The 20,416-nt window shown below is 39.7% G+C and overlaps 1 long non-coding RNA gene across 1 annotated transcript; it reads right to left on the bottom strand.

Moving 5' to 3' along the window:
• Window positions 1-497: 497 nt before the first annotated feature.
• LOC110678807 lies at window positions 498-1,701 on the bottom strand. The gene is made up of 2 exons (XR_002501956.1): window positions 1,401-1,701; window positions 498-1,321 (listed from the first exon to the last, which is right to left on the bottom strand). It is a non-coding gene; the product is annotated as an uncharacterized LOC110678807 (long non-coding RNA).
• Between the last annotated feature and the right edge of the window lie 18,715 nt (window positions 1,702-20,416).

Raw genomic sequence — 20,416 nt, 5'->3', positions numbered from 1 at the left:
GAAGTAATACATTCAAAATAGTAAATTAAATGTAAAAATAGTAAATTTGTAGTACATTTAGCAATATGACACTTTTTGCATAATCTTCAAAATTTTAATTTTTTATCACCCTGAAATGAATTGTCAACCTTCATTTTACTATCACTATAATCATAATTATCAAATTCATAAAATTTACTAAAATTTGGAGAATATTTAAAAATTTTCATGGAAATATCGAGTTAGAGAGGTAAACTTGCATAGAAAACTGAAACAGATCGCATCGAGTTAGGGAACATCGAGTTAGAGAGGTATCGACTTACAGAGGGATCAAAGTATGCTAGATTGAAGGGACCGCGCTTTCCATCGAGTTAGGGGAAATATCGAGATATAGAATATTGAGTAAGGGAGAGTTAACTGTATACACTTTTTTTTTTAATAAAAACAATACTCAAAATTTCTAAAATAAACTATGTAAATGATATCACCACTGCACGTTTTACCAAAAAGATTCGACCTCCTATGACCAATTCAAATTTGATATTAGACTCATCCTCACAATCTTGCGGGACATCACCGTGTTAAAAGTACGCTAGATAGGGAGCCGGATCATATCCTTGACACTTTTGATTCACTTCGGCAGTTGGGTTTTTGAAAGCTACGGATCTCATATTTGGACACAATATACACTACACTACACTGCAGCTTCCTCCGTGGAACCTTCTTCAGCCTCTTCAACTTTGTATGATGTCCAGATTCACTCTCTCAGACGTTGATTCCAAACCTTCTTGCGGTTCAAGCACCTCCTCCAAAGCCTCGATTTCCAACTTTACCATATCATTGGATTCGCTCTTGCACGGAGATTCTCTTACGCTCCCTTCGGATACAGTTCCCCCTTCAGCAGCTGATCCGACTCGATGCACTGCTGACGAAACTGGTGGGCATTGTTCTGCAGTAGGTCGTACGTACTGAAGTGCTTTTTATTGCAAAGTTTCAGGCAATTCGGCCAAGCCCCCATGCCAAAGTGAATCATGCAAGTGCCTAAGTAGGTCTGCATCCTAGTCGGAAAACTTCGCACGAACTATGTGGAATTTCTGGAATCCGCGCGCGCCTTCGAAGGTTCAAAGTGTACTTCCACAATCCTCTTCGAACATGACAACCGTTAAGCATTAAAAATCATAGGATGCAAAGCAGGGAACATCCAAGACATTGGTTGACTTCGCTCTTCAGTGGACACTGCTGTGTCGTCCATTGTATTTCGTGGAATACTCGCAATCACGAGAACCGTTTGGCAAACATGTATGTTCAGCAGGTTCAGCAGAGAATGGATTTCTAGAAACCACTGTAAAGAAAATTGAACACTATTAACTAGAGTTGACTGAACTATGTTGCCATTAGAAAAAGTCCCGTAAAATACCTACCTGGTCTCAGCTTCTAAAGTTTAGCAATGATTGCAGCAAATTCAGAGAACTTCTCCGTTGCAAGTTAAACTGCGTAGCACGAACCACAACCACCAGATGCTGCTGCCAATGCTGGATGAGTTTATTAGATAATCGCGTAAAAACTCATAAAAATACACAAAATCTATTTCTCCAAGTACTAGGTTTAGCAAGTTTAGCCACTTTTAGCCTGTGTAAAGTGTGTAAACAAACAATCTTCCTAAAGTTCCGAAGCTGTCACTGTTCGCAAAAGTGTCAGATTCCCAAAACTGTCAGATTCCCAAAACTGTCAAAATCATGTTGGCTACGGTGCATCTATATGTGGTTGACAGGGTTAGGGGACCCGTGGAAATTTACAACATATGTTTAGCTGTGCAGGTAAACAGTGGACATGGATAGTAGCCTAGGACACGGTTATACCGTGATGCATCAAAACCCGGACGGGACCAATATCCGGACACTCAGATAATAATCATGGATTTCACTGTTATTTTATTTTAATATAATATAAATTTTATATCTCTCTGATAAAATGAGTTATTGGGTATCAAATTCCCTTTAAAATCAATCTAGTAATCCTTGTAATAAAACAGAAAATAATAAAAATGACAAGCTTGTCCCCGTCAGCGGTTGTTGTTCATCAATCCACAAGTCCATTATCAAAATCAGTAGCTAACGTGTGATCAAACTTTAAACAATAAAATATAAGAAAAATGTGTTATTTTACGTTGATATTGTGCTCTACTTTATACATCGCAGTAAAAGGCTTTAAGGATGTCAGAAAAATTACAAGCTTGTGTTATTTTATGTGAATAAATGGCTGTCCGGGAGTTAGAACCACTGTTTTCAATTCCGGACGAATAGTGATTACACTCTATGTTATTGAGAAGAAACTGTGTTCAAACTTAAAATAAAGAAGAAACATAAATGCATATTACCTAAGGTATTAATAGTGCACAAAAAGTGGAATAAAGTGAAATATCTGTGGATTTTCCTTGTATTACTACAAGGCAGTCGAAGTCATATAGCAAAACAGATTCATATAATTAAAATCAAGTTTAGCGAAGTGGTTTGCGCTTTATTTTTATTTTATCGAGATAGAAATTACAAGATAGAGCATGAATTTGCAGGGTTTTGGTTAATATATACTACAAATTCCTTGTAAATGTGCTAATAATACAAATGTCCAGATTTCGATTCCAGCGTGTCCGGTTATTGAACCCATGATTGAACACCTGTCCGGATTTAAAAAAACGACGAACAATTTAAATTCAACGGTTTTGGTGAATAAATCGTAATAAACACTACAAAATATGCTACATTAATCAAACTCAGATCTCGATTTGTTAGTTTCGAAGCAAAATTTTTGAAAAACTGAACTAGAGCATGTTGAAAATAGTGTTTGAGTATATGGCTCGTCTTAAGCGTCCGGGTATTGATGCATCACGGTATGAAAAATTTAAATTCTCGCTCCAGTCCACTCTTTGGATTGCAATTAGGTCCCATAACAATTGTGCAAAAATTCAGCTCGATCGGAGAAACTATATTTTAGCGCCAGCCGTTCACAGTTTGTATGGGATTTACTATGGGAAAACTTACTTTCGCAAAGAAAAATCGCCAGAGGTCGCTTATTGACCTCTAAAAAAATTCTGAACACAGATCTCGATAGGTATTTTTACGATGCAGAATATTGCAATTCAAAAAGTGGGCTGGAGCGAGAATCTAAATTTTGTCCCACACTAATGGATAGCCAACTTGCATCGACTGAAGCATTCAACACAAGTGTTTCGATCTTCAATTCGCGACTACGAAACAAAAAGAGATTTACAAAGCACTTGCACCAACGGAAAACCTCGTAAGGAACTGTCATCGTGTGCGTGAAAAAAAAAGCAAAAAATATTTCTCGCCTTGTTTTTCTCACAGAAAACCGAAGAAAACATCAGCAGCTTCGTAGTCGCGAATAGGCAGCACGCTAAGCCTGCTCAACGCAGCGCATGTGTTAAAACTACACAGAATGAGGCAACCAATGCAGTTCTCTCCGGATGAGTGAAAATTCTGTGTAAGTCGCACTCATGCTATGTGTAACCGATGTGTTGGCCATTGGCTGTGCGTGGATCGATGGAAATGGAACTGTCAGTCATCTCCCGCGCGGCAGCAAACAAGATGGGGAGTTTTCAGGGATTTTTTCCAGCGAAAAGCCGGAAGATGGTCGCAAATGAGAAAGTTTTTTCCACATTTGCTTCCGCTTCGGCTATTTGAATGAAAAAATCTCTGAAAAACTTTAAAATCGGAATGTTTTTTTTTATGTTTTCAGAAGCAAAACAAACATGGAAGCGAATTACGCATTCCAAGCAGTGTTGCCACAAGTACAGATTTATCTGGAAAGGTACAGATTTTTTGATAGTTTTTGGTACAGATTCTGTACGGTACAGATTACAGATTTTCCCGAAAAAGTACAGATTGGTACAGATTTTTGGAATTGGCAATTTTGTGACACAAAATCCAAAAGACTCGTGAAATTCGGAATTCATTTTCACAAAATTATAATTGATAGATACAATTTCCAAAGAATCGAATAATAATTATATTACAAGTGAAATTATTTCAATTAAAACTATATTAAATTTCCAAGTTTATTAGGTTTTTAGGAGTTCTCTCAACAATTTATGTTGGATGTGGTACAGATTTCGAGTACAGATTTTTAGAATCTCTGGTACAGATAAAAAAGATTTTTGAACCTTCGGTACAGATAGAAATGTGGCAACACTGATTCCAAGCGTTTCTCCTCTGTGCGCATTTCACTCATTCGGTTTGTTTACCAGCGTTTGCACAAAACTGTGTACAGCCCCCTTTGCACAGAATTTGTGCTGCATGAAGAGAGGCCGATTTTGTGTACTCGGCACTCATTTCTGAGCGGATGAAGTTCAGCGTGTAGAAGCTGTGCTCTCTCTCTTCACCATCCATCTCCGCGGGCATTCCGCCCGGGTGGTTGCAAACGATCAATATAAGAGGACTTCGGTGCAGTATTGCTAACAAATTATCACTGGAATTTCACAGTTACTCGACACGTACTAACTGAACTTAACTTTAACCTGGTACGCACAATGTTCAAAGGACTCATCGACACGGTTTGATAAAAAGGGCGGAAAGTTTATACACGTAAAATAAAAGTTTACGTCATAAAATCATTAAACTTATCACAGCGTCAGCACAGTAAAAATATGTATGTATGTATTCGTGCAAGAATCTTAGGAGGAAATTCTGGAAAATCACTATGGAAATATCTTAAGTAATCCTCAAAGAGATTGGCCTAATGTTACTCGTGGAGGAATTTCTGTAAAAAGCCTTGAAGAAATCCCTGCAAAATACTTGTAGAGCTTTTCCTGGATGAATCCTTGAAGAAGTCTCTGGAAAATTTGCTAAAGGAAAATCTCTGAAGAAATACCAGAAGAAATTACTTGAAAGAATCTCTGGAGAAATTCCGGACTACTCCTGGAAGAATTCCTGAAACAGATCTGGGAAGAATTCTAGTAATGATTTTACTGGAGGATTTTTTGCAGGAATCCTTGGAGGAATCCCATGTCGAATCCCTGAAGGAACTCTTAGCGGAATGGTCTGAAGCTCTATCAGAACCGGTCTGGAATGCCTCCTGGCTAACAAAAGTTCTTCCTGGAGGAACCTCTGACAAAAGCCCTAGAAATCCCTCGAGGAATTTTCGAAAAAAAATTCTGAAAAAAATCTGGGAGAATCTTTGGAAATATTTCAAGGGGAATTTGCGGAAATCGCTGGATGTTTTCCTGGAGGAACTCCTGGAGCCTCGTTTGAAAATATACCAAAATTGCGATTGCTGTCAAAATACTTCTTAAGCGAGCGGGATTCGAATGAACTGGAATGTTCGCCCGAAATCTTCACGCTATTCTGCACACCGTACATCGTTGCTCTTATTAGTCTTATGAGCTTCCTGGGAAAGCTGTACTCGTCCATGATTTTCCATAGCTCTTCGCTGGCGATACTATCATAAGCCGTTTTGGGACTTGGTATTTGGTGAAGATTTGGTCCGTCGCCGTTGATAAAACCAGCTTGATAACTTCCCACAAACTCATTTGCTATTGCTGATAGACGACGGAAGATAATCAGGGATAACACTGTGTAGGCGGCATTCAGGATAGTGATCGCACGATAGTTTTAATATTCTAGTTTGTCGCCCTTCTTGTAGATGGGGCATATGACCCCTTGCTTCCACTGCTCCGGCAACTTCCGTTTCCCAGATTCTGACATTCAGCCGGTATAGACAGGCAGCCAACCTATCCGGGCCCATTTTCATGAGTTCAGCTCCAATACCATCCTTACCAGTGGCCTTGTTATTCTTAAGCTGGTTGATGGCATCCTTAACTTCCCACAATGTGCTGACGTAGTCACTTCCTCCGATGTCGTGACCCTCGGCGCCTGTGTTCTTCGTGCCATTCAGGTGTTCATCGTAGTGCTGCTTCCACCTTTCAATCACCTCACGTCCGTCCGTCAAGATACTTCCGTCCTTATCCCTACACATTTCGGCTCGCGGCACGAAGCCTTTTCGGGATGCGTCAAGCTTCTCGTAGAACTTTCGCGTATTTTGTGAACGATGCAGCTGTTTCATTTCTTCCAGGCGCTTTATGTCCCGGAATAGGCGGGTTTGCTGCGTTCTGTCGCGTTTCTTGCTACAGCATTGCAGCTTGCGCTGCATTCTTCTCCTCCAAAACCTGCCTGCATTCTTCGTCGAACCAATCGTTACATGTCCTCCTTTCCACGTACCCGACGATGCCCTCGGATGTGTTGTTGATGGCTGCTTTTATGGTTCTTCGTCAAGCTCGCCCTCTTCCAGCAACCCTGCCTTGAGATGCTGCGCGTATGCGGCAGTCGATTCCGTACATTGTTGATGATGGATAGTTTTGAGCGCAGTTCCACCATCACTAGATAGTGATCAGAGTCAATGTTAACGCCACGATAGGTTCTGACATCGGTTATATCGGAGAAGTGCCGTCCATCGATCAAATCGATTTGTGATTCCGTCTGCTGTGGTGATCTCCAGGAGTTTCGATACGGGAGGCTGTGCTGGTAATAGGTGCTACGAATAGCCATGTTCTTGGAGGTGGCCAAATCTATCAATCGTAGGCCATTCTCATTCGTAAGCCGGTGGGCGTTGAACTTTCCAATCATCGGTCTGAATTCCTCCTCCAGGCCAATCTGAGCGTTCAAATCACCTATGATGAACTAGACGTCGTGGCTTGGGCAGCGGTCGTACTCGCGTTCGAACTGCGCGTAAAATGTGTCCTTGTCATCATCAGTGCTTCCAGAGTGAGGGCTATGCACGTTTATGATGCTGAAGTTGAAGAACCGGCCTTTGTGCCTCAACTTGCACATTCTTTCGTTCATCGGCCACCACCCGATCACGCGTCTCTGTATATCACCCATCACTATAAAAGCTGTTCCCAGCTCACGTGTGTTGCCGCAGCTCTGGTAGATGGTATTATTACCTCTAAACGTTCGCACCATCGAACCTGTCCAGCACACCTCCTGCAGCGCTACGATGTCGAAACCGCGGATCTTCAGTACATCGGAGAGTATGCAAGTGCTTCCGATGAAGTTGAGAGATTTGCAGTTCTACGTACCGAGTTTCCAATTCTCCCCCTTCCCTATCAGCATACGGCCAAAGCTCCCACTGGGGTTGGTTACCCGTTCTTCCCTAAGGTTACTTGTACCCCGGTCAGTACCACGAGGCTGTAGTGATTGGATTTGCTGGGCAAGAGGCTAAGGACCACACAATGGGGTCTATTTTATTCCTGCAGGTAGGCGAGGTACCAATGGTACGCCATGGCCAGTCATTTACCGTGCCATTTTCATGAAATTATCTTTCTCAATTATATTTTAGAAAATATATTATTTTTTCTAAATATACAATATGGTAGCTTATTTGGGTGTTCATCGTTTAATAAATAATAAATAAAAAATAAGTCGAGGCATAAAAGCTCAGTTTGATATGTGATTGTTATAGTTTGATTGGGTTAGACCACAACACCCAAAACATCAAAAGTTTTTTTTCTTCAATTAACGAAAAAAAGGTGTTTTATACGCCTATTAATGAATCTAGCAACTCCACCACATGCTCCATTCAATCGACCATTTCGATAAATGAAAAGTTTAGGATCTCGTTTGAGTTTTGATCCAGGTTTCAAGTAAGCTCCATTAAATTTTCGATTCAAATTCAAATAGAAAAAAACCCAAAGAGTTCAAAACCTACAGGTGAAACAGGACTTCAAGGATATCCATTTTTCCTATTCTTCATTTTCACAGCAGAACATCGATGCATAGATAGAGAAACCAATTATCCGTCGAAACCTTGAAACGACACCAGACGGTCACGGTCAATTCGCTCCCATTTCCGTCAGTTCTGATATGAAAATAAACAAAAATCATCGGAGTGTGACTAAAAGGTTTCTGCATAGTGACAACACCGGTCGTCGTTCGGTCCGCAAGCCGAATTAAATTGCGTTGCATTGCAGGGTAGGCTTAGCAGTATTCGCCACTCTATGGTAAAATATATTTTATAAATCAATCAAATGACTTCCGAGGATTATCAATACGTTAACTTAATGCATTCAATCAATGTTCAGCAGTAAAAATATGAAAGCTGGTCAGAAACCATATTTTTGAGTTGAAAATTGGGGTGGCGAATTTCGGTTCTAACTTTAATTTCTCATGGAGGGTTGCAAATTCCATGGTGCAAAGGAGCTAATTGTATGAAGACTATGTCGAATATCGGTACATCTACCCAAATGTTTAAATGTAAAACCACCGAATAATTTATCCGAATAGCACATCCAAGTGATTCCGTCCCAGCGCAATACCAAAAGCAAGCGTTATCATTCACGAAATCCGCAAACCTTGACCTTCGACAAACGGGATACCATTACGTGACAATCTGCATCACACGTCTCGAGTTCTTGGGAGGACGAGGGTTGGTCTGGGCGGTGATGTTCCTCCAACAGAAAGCCATGCTTTCGGTTTCCTGCAACAAAGTCGTAAACTGCAAAAATCCGCAAAGTTGCAAACAAACCAAAGCAGATCTCCGAAGCAAGCTGAGCCAATGTATTCTGATTATGCTGTCCGCTTCCACTTGAAACTGATGATGGCTGCCGTCGAAGGGACCATGGGTGTGGCCAGGATTTTTTCCGGTGGGAGGGAGTGGCGAATGACCTTTGAAGTTATTTCACATATTTTAAATTTTACTCTTTTTGTACGACTGAAAGAAAATACATGCTGAAGTTGTCTCGGTTCGATTCCCGATCAGTCCAGGACCTTGTAAAGGAAATTTTCTTGACTTCCCTGAGTATAGAGTGTCATCGTACCTGCCACACGATATACGAATGCAAAAATGGTACCTTTGGCAAGGAAAGTCCTCAGTTAGTAACTGTAGAAGTGAACGAACACTGAAAAGCACCAGTAGGGATGCAATGCTTTTAAGAAGAAGTAAGAGACTTGAAGGTGAATTTTCAAGTCATATAATATGGCCTTCATTGAAGTTCACACAAGTTTGTTATTTTTCAACCATATGTTTGAACCATTAACCACAATTATTTCTAAAATAGTTATTTATGCAACAAGATGCAAAATGATGATTTTTTCAGCACGAGTTGTACATTTATCCAACGAGGCTCGCCGAGTTGGATAAATACGACGAGTGCTGAAAAAATCGAGTTTTGCAACGAGTTGCACACAACATTTTTTGCTATTACGAAAAAATACCGTTTCATTCGGATTGATTCTAGGATCACCAACATGCTTCAAGAAAACCCACGCGTGGCCACGTGGACGTACATGCGTAGTATAGACTCAATATTTTCGAATCAGGTAGGCTGTGATTCATGCATTCTACATGACAGTCACAAATTTTCACCATCGGAGCTAAAATGACCAAAACTTATTGTTCGAGAGAATCCAGGTAAGATAGCGGATAAATTATGAAGATATTCTTATGTTGCCAAATTGCCCACACCTGTATCCTGAACCGTGTAGACCCGCGCTTCCTAAACTCGGTTTTCGTGGCGCGAAAAAGCGATCTTGCGAACGGCTGGTGCGCTGCGAAAACTGTGTTTAGGAAGCTTTGGTTTAGGCGCATTAAGCGCCGGACTTTTTGGGGGTAAAATAGCTTAATTTATTGCCTCATCTACTTTTGCTAGATGATCCTATTCCAAATCAGAAACACTCACCTGAGTCGGATTTGGATCGTTCAGCGGATGTAAAATAAAATGTCAATCAATGAAAAAAACAGAGCAATTCGATTAATGGTTTTCACGGACACTTCGATACTCAATTGAGGATTACCAAAACAGTACTGAAAAGTGCTACTTGTCTGCACCATTAACAGTGCTGAAAAATAGCACTTTTCATCACTGTTTCTTTGATTAAGAAAAATAGGCCGTTATGTAGTCTATCTTCTTGATGAAAAGTAGGCCAATATATAACGGAATTGCAAAAATTTATTTTATGAGAAGTTTGTAGAACATAAAAGTTGCCTAATGGCCTCCCCTCTGCTGTCCTTTGGCTTCACCCATGGAAGGAATCGGTATGTGTGTGACAGGAATCGAAGATCTTCACAAACAAAGTTTCACTTATCGGTTCCTGTTGGGGTTAGCGTTGGAGCTTTTCGCCGCTCATACACTGGAGTGGTAGAGACGGTGTTGGTAGCACGGGGGGATAGATCGTTAACATAATCATACCCATAAATTGCTTTGCACGAGTCCAGGGAAAAAGTTTTATCGTTTTTGTTTCAATTTCTAAAGGTTCTAGAAAGCGATAGAAAATTTCTTTTCGGTGAAAATTCTTTTCTGTTGGGTGAACCATTGGACCAGTGGATGGGAGAAAGCTGTTGACGAAAAAATTTCAGTTTTGAATTTAAAGTGATTGTGCAGCCAAATATCAGTAGAAAAACTACAAAAATGTGAACAGTGAACATTCCTAATAGATATTGTAGCTTAAGCAGGTAAGAATTATGACTTTTAGTAGGTTTAATAGCTTTAAATTAAGATTAACAGAGAAATTATAAGAGTATGGATAAATGACAAATTGAATTTTGACACTTCACTTTAAAAATAATATGAAAACCACTAGTAAGGCGAACTTTAATATGCATGATAATAATGTAATCATGAGATAAGCAATATACCGTCGATGGGGGTGACAATGGGTCTAGGGGGTGATACTGGGTTAAAACGGAAAAATATGATTTATAAAATATTTCAACTAATAACGCTGATATTACTAATATTAATAATTCATATGTTAGGGAACATATTATTACTCGTAATTCATCACAATATACATTATTAGAAATAGTAGCCTTTGTTTACTATATCAATAAACTTGTATGTTGAAACTAGATAGAATTTACAACATTAAATTTCCCCTGTGCAAAGTATCACGCATGTACTTTAACCTCTATCGTTATATTGATAGGAGGTTGAAAGTCTTTTCATTACACTTCACACGCATTTTCCGGAATGTATTTGATTTTTCCACAAAAATTTCATTTTTTTCGGTACGGTATCTAAGACATCTAAAATGGGGGTGAGATTGGGTCAAGCAAGAACGATAGGAAATGAAATTGCAAGTCCACTTTTTTTTATATTTTACGGTGCCGGATGTTCTCTTTTTTCATTCATATGTGTTTATTCTTTCTAAATACAGCATCTGTGAAACATCAAACAAGTCTACTTGAGTATTCCATGCATTGAATAACAATACAACGCATTTTGACAACTTCTCAAGCCAGAAACTGTGTTTCATGCGCAGCAACATCGTAAAATTTCATCAATTGTTTTTTTTTATTTTAATTATTTATCAGTGTTTTCATATTATAGAAACATCTCACGGAAGTACAAATGAGTTGGATCGCTGAAATACTGGGATTATGACGTCAACATCTGCCTGAAATGTATTGATCGTGGAATGTCGCATCGAAATTTAACTATTTGCGAAGGTTTAAAATAATCACTGTTTCAGTGCCCCTTTAGGGAAACTGAATAGGCTTTAGCAATGGGGATGAGACTTTGAAGACAATTTAAGGAAAAAAAAAACAAGAATATTAATGTAAACTTATTGATAAATGTTGGGTTTACATATTTTTTCTCATAGCTCTTCAATTTTTCGGAATATTCGTTCTCTTAAGTGGGTTTATCATACTTGTGAAACTTCTTAGATGTTTTTTAGTCTTGTTTGCATCGTATTTCATCAATATTTTTCAACTATGAATGGTTTTGCAATCATATTCTCAAAAACAAGTTATTTCAATTACAGTGACCCAATGTCATATGGGGTGAGATTGGGTCATTTTTCATTCACTTGTGGTGCCGCTGTGAATAAATCTTTTTCTATAATTTTTTGGACAGTTGTTAAAGGACCATCAAAGTACATATACACCAAATTTGAAGTTTATTGGAGTTAAATTGCGATAGTTATTCAATAAATAAATCGTACATATGCCTTTTTGACCCATTGTCACCCCCAACGACGGTATTACAGTTTACTGGGATTCGGTCGCCTGACTAATGATTTATATTTTTGAAATTTCAGCATCAACTAGTTTTTTTTTACCAATATTTTGACTATATTCCTTGGGAAATCGACAAACCTTAAAAGTCCGACAGGTTTAAGTTATTCAATCCGTTTAAAACTTGACAATTCTTGAAGTTTGATGAGTCGTAAAAGCTACGTTTCACAATGCCACTATATTGGCCACTACTTACAAAATACTGGCTCTTGAACCAGAGCAATTAATTACGATTTGTGATTAAAAATTTTGTTTGCATAGGAGTAAAGATTGGGCTCGGAAAAAATGCGACACTTTGTTTTGGGTGTAACTTTTTATCGTTATGCTAAAAATTTATGTAATTTTGGGTAATATTAGTTAAGACTGTAATGCTTATGTGTGCAATTTTTTATCGCATCTGCCAAGTAGTTTTCAAGATGCATAGGCCTTTTCATATGACGTTTCAAATCAGCTGATCCGGAAGCTCTTTGACAGTTCTTCTATGAAAATGACAGGCCCGTGTTAGCACCGGTTCTCCACCGATGTAAACAAATGCATTTCCAAGGGTGAAATGAATAATTGTATCGAAATGAGCAATCAGTTCGATGCTCTAGACAAATTTTCCGAACACCAAATCGAAGCAGCCTCTAGCCCAGGCACTTTGATTTAAGTGAGGAAGCAAAGAGTGCCGCCTATCGTGGTCAGTTGTTCCAAATTTGGGGGATTTAGGCAGGAGATCTTGAACTCCATTAGAGGAATCAAGGATTCCTTCCAAATCGCAAAGAAAGGAGACTGTCGCGTTTTGCCGGGAATTCTTAAAGATCGCGAACTTTTTCTCAAACATCTTGAAGAGAAGAAGCACAATTTTTTTACTTATGACGACGAAACTGAACGTTTGTTCAAAGTCGTCTTGAAAGGTCTCTCAAGTGACTATAAGTCACCTGAAGGAATGGAATAAATGATTTACTTGGATTTTCCCCAGTCCAAGTAATCATTATGAAAAAAAGAACCCAATCTGGCATTGTTCGAAAAGGGCTTTCTCAAGAATATTATTTAGTTCACGTTAACAAAAAAGAACTAAATAATATTAAAGCTTTAGAAAAAGCAAAACTTATGTTCGATGTCCGTGTGACGTGGGAACATTTCCAGAAACCTGGAGGAAATTACCAGAACCCCACTCAATGCCGTCGGTGCCAAAAGTGGGGTCATGGTACAAAAAATTGTCGCATGGATGCTAAATGCATGATTTGAGAAGACTCACGCTAAGGACGTCTGTCCAGTGAAGAAAGATACCACCAAGTTTATATGCACAAATTGCGGGAACAAACATAAGTCCAATTTTTGGAATTGCCCTTCACGCAAGAGAGTCATTGAGTCTCATGCCAGGCAGATGAAAAATAATATCCGTTACGATAACGGTTGTTTCCGGAATTTGCCTGGTAGAGTATCGAACAATGCTCAATTTTCAGTTAACGATCGCTTGATTAGGAATCATACCCATCAGGAAGATCATAATCATGCTCATTCACAAACTAATTTTAATCCGTCGGGTAGCCGTTCGAATCTTTAAATTTCGAATCCCACGGAAAATCCTTTGACGATATCGTAGCAAAAGAGGAAATTATCTAAAATCTTGAAAAAAACCTCAGAAGCCGATACCGGCATTGAAAGAGGAAAACAAATTATTATTAACTAATTGCGAAAAAGCTCAAAAACTAGCTATGCAGTTTGAAAGCGCACACAATTTTAATTTAAGACTTACTAGTCCAATTGAAAATCAAGTGCCTGAGTACACTGAACGAAATCACCCGCCATGAATTGAATGATATTTGCCTCATCCGAGCCCCATACCTATTTTCAGACGCAATCAAGATGATTTTCATCCTCTTCAAAATCATCTGTTTACAAATCATACCAAACGAAAATCATCCAATGTTGCAATGATTTTTATCCTTGCAACGGATGTCTCAAAATGAATGATTATCATTCGTCAATGTAAACAACCCCGATTGCATACCAGTTGAAAATTTAAAAGATTTCCAATCGAAAATAAGTAAGTACCACACATTGGTTTTATATCCATTACTATGTCCTTTATTATCAAGGAAAAACAATCATCGTCGTTCACTGCAAGAAAAAGACACCTGTCTTTCGGAGTACTGGGGACTATGGAACTGAAATCCTTTGGTACACGCGATTGATGGTTTGGACTCAGGTTTGGATCCTTTGAATCAAGTCCTAAGTAGTAAACGAATGCTGCAAATAAGGATAATTTTGGATTATTCTTCCAAAAACGGCAATTAAAATCCGGTAAAATTTGTAGCTCACCACACTGCTGCCGCCATACTTAAGCTAAGGAATGAAAGGACATTTCTGTATTGTTTACGGTTTACCGTCAGTCTCCTGTATGACGTTTCGGACAGTGAATGTATGATTATTGATTTGGGACATGGAAGGAATTAAAATCATTCTTAAGATTGATGTTATTCATATTCGTTATCATAATTTAATCATCTGCTTATTGTCATATGGAAATATACAAGAAGTCATCGCCGAATTGGATGATTTTTGTTCGATACGCGTTGGATACATCATATTGTTGTATATTCATTCAAAACAAGGGAGATGAAGATTTGAAGTCATGTGAATTACAAATCATTCAATTCAAGGAGGGAGATTTCGCTCAGTGTAGTGTCTGCATATTTCAATATACAGTCAACAACGCCGATCCTCAGTGCGATCCGTCATCGTTGAATTCTTCTTTGTGTGAATGTTTTTTTGACAATACATGCACGAATCTGGTTGAACGTGCATTCAGTTTTTCAATTACTTTTTCTACACTGATTCTCATCCACCTACTGACAGCAAATTCAATTTCGCTAGTGAAAAACATTCATTTCCGTCAGAAACCCAAGGAAAACATCCGCAAATTGCAAAAGTTGTATTTTTTATTAGAAAACAATCATGATTCATCAACTGGAGGTGTAACATTGCCGTTTTCTTACACCAGTAATATAAAATTCATTTGTAATTTTTTATATTCAATTTTCAATTTCAGTGCCTCTAGGTGAAATTGAATTTTGAAATGACACCAACAGTGGGTGAAATTGAATGCGTGCGTGTGTTGCACCCACTCTCTTCCTTGTCGCATTCGCACTCGAAGTCAGATTGGCTTCTTGCTAGCGGAGTTTGTTTTTGTTCGTTTTCGCACTGATCGGGTATCATTCGGCTGAATTTTTACGACACTGTACTCAGGACTTCGAAAATATTCTCAATCAAGAGAACGTTTTCGAAAATACCTGTGAGACTGATTTGGGAAAAGTGAGAACTATAATCAAAAAATTCAAAAATATGAAAGCTCTTGGCGATGATGGAGTTTTCTACATCCTCATCAAGAAACTTCCAGAAAGTTCAATTTTTGCCAATGAACAGTTCGGTTTCCGCCATGGACATTTGAACATCAACTTTTACGTGTGACAAATTTTCTCACATAAACCAAAAGCTCTTTATTTGACACCTTCAAGTAGACATGTTGTCACGATGAGAGGGGTTGGTCAGATGAAGTTAAGTATCTAGGGCTCATGCTAGATAAGAATTTAACTTTCAAAAATTACATTGAGGGCATTCAAGCCAAATGTAATAAATATGTAAAATGTCTCTATCCCCTTATTAATAGAAAATCAAAATTTTGTCTTAAGAACAAGCTTTTGACATTAAAAAAAAATTTCAGGCCAGCCATGTTGTATGCTGTGCCAATATGGACTAGCTGTTGTAATAGCAGGAAAAAAGCTATGCAGATAATTCAGAATAAAATTTTGAAAATGATTCTGAAACTTCCTCCCTGGTATAATACCAATGAGTTACATAGAATATCCAATGTTGAAACATTGAAACAGATGTCAAACAAAATCATCAATAATTTTAGGCAGAAATCGTTGCAATCTTCTATTGCCACGATTAATGCGTTATATGTTTAGGTTAAGTTAAGTTAAGTAAATTAAAAACATTATTTTTTTTCCTCTTATAAGCAGATGAAATCAACTCACCTGTAAAAAATCTGAACTGCTACGGCTTATGAAATGTAATATGTTGTTAACAAAATGTTAATAAAATCTTAAATTTGTTTTACCAAATAAGGATGATAGTGTTTTCTAATAACACAGAATACCTTGATATAAGAAATGAATGTTATGTTTAGAATGATACTCATAAAGGAATAAAAAAAACAAATGCATAGATGGACCTGTCATATGAAAAGGCCTATTCGAAACAAGAAGAGCTACGCGGAGAAACCAGACAACCCTAAAAAAAAGTTATTTAAACTCAAATTTGGGTGAACTGCATTTAGTTATTACCCACTGTTGGGTTGTTTTGTCTCTATCGCAACAGCAATGTTGTCAAAAACAGAGAGAGACGCACCGACCCAGCGTAGGATGTCAATGGAACAAGCCAAATTTGGATTGTTCCGAACTTACCTTACTTTAAGTTGTTTTAACCCGCTAGGGAGACTTCGAAAGCTAACGCCGGGTAATTTATTTTTTGCACTGGGTTGTTTTTTTCGCTGTTATTAAACGAAGACTACCTAATGACAGTTGCATGTCAGTTAACCCAAATATGGGTTATCCCACGGAAGGGCCGAATTGCGTCAAAAGTTGTCAAAGTAAGGTTAATTTGTGACTCCGTGTACGCCATCTTGGGCGCGGTGATCGATAATCGTGGTCAGTCGCACAGAAAGTTTGTCGCACAGAGTCGACAAAAAGTTTGGAATGCATCATTCCACCGTGTCCTGCGTTGTGAAGATGTTCCAGGAGACGAAGACCATCGAGCAGCGCGCTGGAAGGGGTCGAAAACCGAAAACTTTTCCATCTGAGACGTGATAAAAAGGTCAATTCGTCGAAGTGTAATTTTCATACAATTAATTGACGGGCATAGAAAATTCAAGGGATGCGCAATCATCAATCCGAGAGTTACTCGAGGGACCGGCACTATCTAGCGTAACAAAATTTTTCATAACGAAGTTTAAAAGACGTTTGTATAGAATTGTTAGGCCGGTTCGAAGCGGAAGGAACAAAACCGGATGTTCAACATAAACGAGAGGGAGTTCTACAACCGCATCCGAAATGACAAGGTCGACTTTGGCGAGAGTCTTCCGGAGATTGGCGACGTTACACAATTTTGGGCCAATTTATGGGAGAACCCCACTGAACACAACGGCGATGGAATGTGGTTAGCAGAAGAAGAGAGACAGTGTAATTGAATTGGAGACATAGCCGCAGTCGTGGTACCTGTCAGGATATACGTGAGGCTACCCGGTATACCAGAAATTGGACTGCACCAGGACCTGATTTTGTGCACAATTTTTGGTATAAAAAACTCACAACAATCCGGGCGGATGGCGGAATGCTTCAATACGGTACTATCAGACCCCACGCAGCTACCGAAATTCATTACCAGTGGTGTCACATTTATTCTGCCAAAGGACCAAAACACAGCTGACCCAGCGAAGTACAGACCAATAACATGCCTTTCGAGTCTGTACAAAGTGCTATCGTCAGTGATAGCGAGGAGGGTGCATGACCATTGCGATGCCAACAACGTGATGACCGACGAACAAAAAAGGTGTCGCAGAAACACGCAAGGCTGCAAAGATCAGGTCATTGTAGATGCAGTCATTGTAGGGCGAGCTACCCAAAAGCAAAGAAACCTGAGTATGGCGTACATCGACTACAAAAAGGCATACGACTCAATACCGCACACGTACCTTCTCAAGGTACTGCAGTTGTATAAGATAGACGGGAACGTCATCAGGCTAATGCAACATGCGATGGGGATGTGAAGCACATCCCTACACATTACCGACTGTACAGCTGTGTTACGGTCCAGGACTCTCAGCATCAGGAGAGGGATTTTTAAGGCGATACCTTTAGTCCGCTGTGGTTTTGCCTGGCCCTCAGCAAAGCACTCAACCAATGTAACTATGGCTGCCAACTGAAAAGTGAGAAAAGGAGTACAAAAGTTAGCCACACCTTCGACGACCTGAAGGTATTTGCGGAATCAGTGCAGAGGCTGCATCAGCTGTTGCAGCTAGTTACGACATTCAGTAACGACATCTGGATGTCGGGGTCAAGTTGTGAATACCAGCTGTTTACGCGTCAACGAGCAGGAGGAGATTCGGAATATTTGAAGGCGAAACGTATAAACATCTCGGATTCCTGCAACTTAGAGATATTCTCCACACGATGATCAAGAAGGAGATGCGGGAAAAGTTCTTGTCTCGTGTCAAATGTATGTAGAAGAGCTTTATGTGTGCCGGCAACAAGGTGAAGGCGATCAACACGTTTACTGTGCCCCTGTGACGTATAGTTTCGGGGTGGTAAAGTGGACCAAGACTGACTTCGAGGCGATTGAAAGAGCAATACGAGTGGCGTTCACCAAGCACCGAATGCGCCACCCAAAATCGTCCATTGAGAGAGTCACCCTACCACGTGCAGCGGGAGGAAGAGGCGTCACCGATATCCAGGCACTATGTGTCTCCCAGATCCAGCAGCTTCGGACATATTTTGTAGAAAGCCCGAACCGCCATGAAATTTACTACACTGTATGTGAAGCTGACCACGACTTCAGCGCCCTGCATCTGGCGCAGAAAAATTACCAGCTGAACTGCGACATCAAAACCGTTGATGAAATGATCGCGACGTGGAAGCAGAAGGAGTTGCATAACGATAAGGTGACGTCAAACACGTGGCTGGTTCGGAGTGACCTCTTCTCTGAAACAGAAGGTTTCATGGTAGCCATCCAGGACCGGGTAATTGCGATGAAAAACTATCGGCAGTACATATTGCACGAGGACGTAGAGGACCGCTGTAGGAAGTGTAATTGACTATCGGAGCACGTCATTGCCGGCTGTCCAGTACTAGCTGGATCAGCCTACCTCGATCGTCACAACGAAGTTGCCAAGATTGTGCACCAACAGCTTGCTCTTAAGCACAACTTGGTGGACCGATTTATGCCCTACTACAAGTGCCTGCCTGACCCGGTTCTGGAAAATAGTGCCATAAAGCTGTACTGGGATCTCGAGATCATAACGGACGCCCTCATACGTGCCAACCGCCCCGACATTGTAGTCTACGACAAAAAGATGAAACGAGTTACACTCATCGACATAGCTGTAACGCTGGACCACAATGTTCAATCAACGTTCTCTAACAAGATAGCAAAGTACCATGACTTGGCGGAGAAGTTGAAGCAGATGTGGCACCTAGAGGACGTCCGTATAGTTCCGGTAGTCCACTCAGCGAACGGAATTGTCCCGAAATCTCTCGTAAGATCACTAGACGTGCTGGAATTGAAGAAGGACCTACACAGCATACAAAAAGCGTTGATTCTTTGAACCTGCAGTATAGTGAGACGGTTGACCCGTAACGCGGGTAGATCACCTTTTCGAGGTGCGTTACGAGGTAAGATCTACCATATTGTACTCTTGTTGTATCTGTTCTTGTAAATACTTATAAGTTACAGTCGGAAGAGTATAAGAGAGTAACAAGTCACTAAGACCCACCTATTTGTCCTAGATGATGAGGAGATCGAAGTGAAAAAATGGCTCAATCAGCATCTGAGGTTGGTTTCAACTCATGAGACAAGTTCTTTCCGAGTTCAAGAGTTTATCTTTCGATATCTAGGAGGGAAACGATTCCGAATCAGTAGAGTAGCAGCCCTCCTAACTTCTAAAATAAGCTTCTTGTTTCAAGGAATCTAAATGTCTCATTCGATGGAACCTGTTCACAGATTCAAAAAACGACTTTGAAGCTAATAAGTAGAAGCAATAATTTGATAAGCTAGAGTACCGATGCATGGTCAAAATCAGTATCATTTAACCAGCATAGTGGCCGAACCTGATTAAGGGGCGCGCTTTTGAGAGTTTAATGGTGACAAACTGTTTCCTCCAAAAGGTATAAATAGCGGTATCTTTTTCTAAAGAGGCTCTATGCAAAATGGTAAAGAATGATATTTGTAGAAAAAACGACTACTTCATTATTTCTCAATAGTAATGGAGTAGAACGACATGCACTAAACAAAAGACACGGGTATACCACAAAAGATCAAAGAAAACTGGTCGCAGTGGTTCATCCCGAACAGAAACAGAAAAAAAAACAGATAGTGAGACGGTTCCTGAATCACCACAACTGAAAAGCAGACTCATTAGGATAAGTTAAACCGACGAATGAGATCCACTGAGCCTAATCCCCTTTGGCATACAGATTGCTCAGGGATAGGTGAAAGTATCCAGCATTGCTGATAAGTGGCAAAAGTCTATAACAATAATAATACATGGATAAGGTTTAATCACCGCATGACTTTATTATTATGAAAATTTATTGGCTTTTTTCGGTGAATGCAATACCTATACTCAGAGTGAAAGGGAGAAATGCGGGGT

The sequence above is a fragment of the Aedes aegypti genome, chromosome 3, assembly GCF_002204515.2.
Source record: "Aedes aegypti strain LVP_AGWG chromosome 3, AaegL5.0 Primary Assembly, whole genome shotgun sequence".
NCBI classification, from domain to species: domain Eukaryota; kingdom Metazoa; phylum Arthropoda; class Insecta; order Diptera; family Culicidae; genus Aedes; species Aedes aegypti.
The sequence above is the reverse complement of the archived record's forward strand: the minus strand, read 5'-3'. Positions and strand labels throughout refer to the sequence as shown.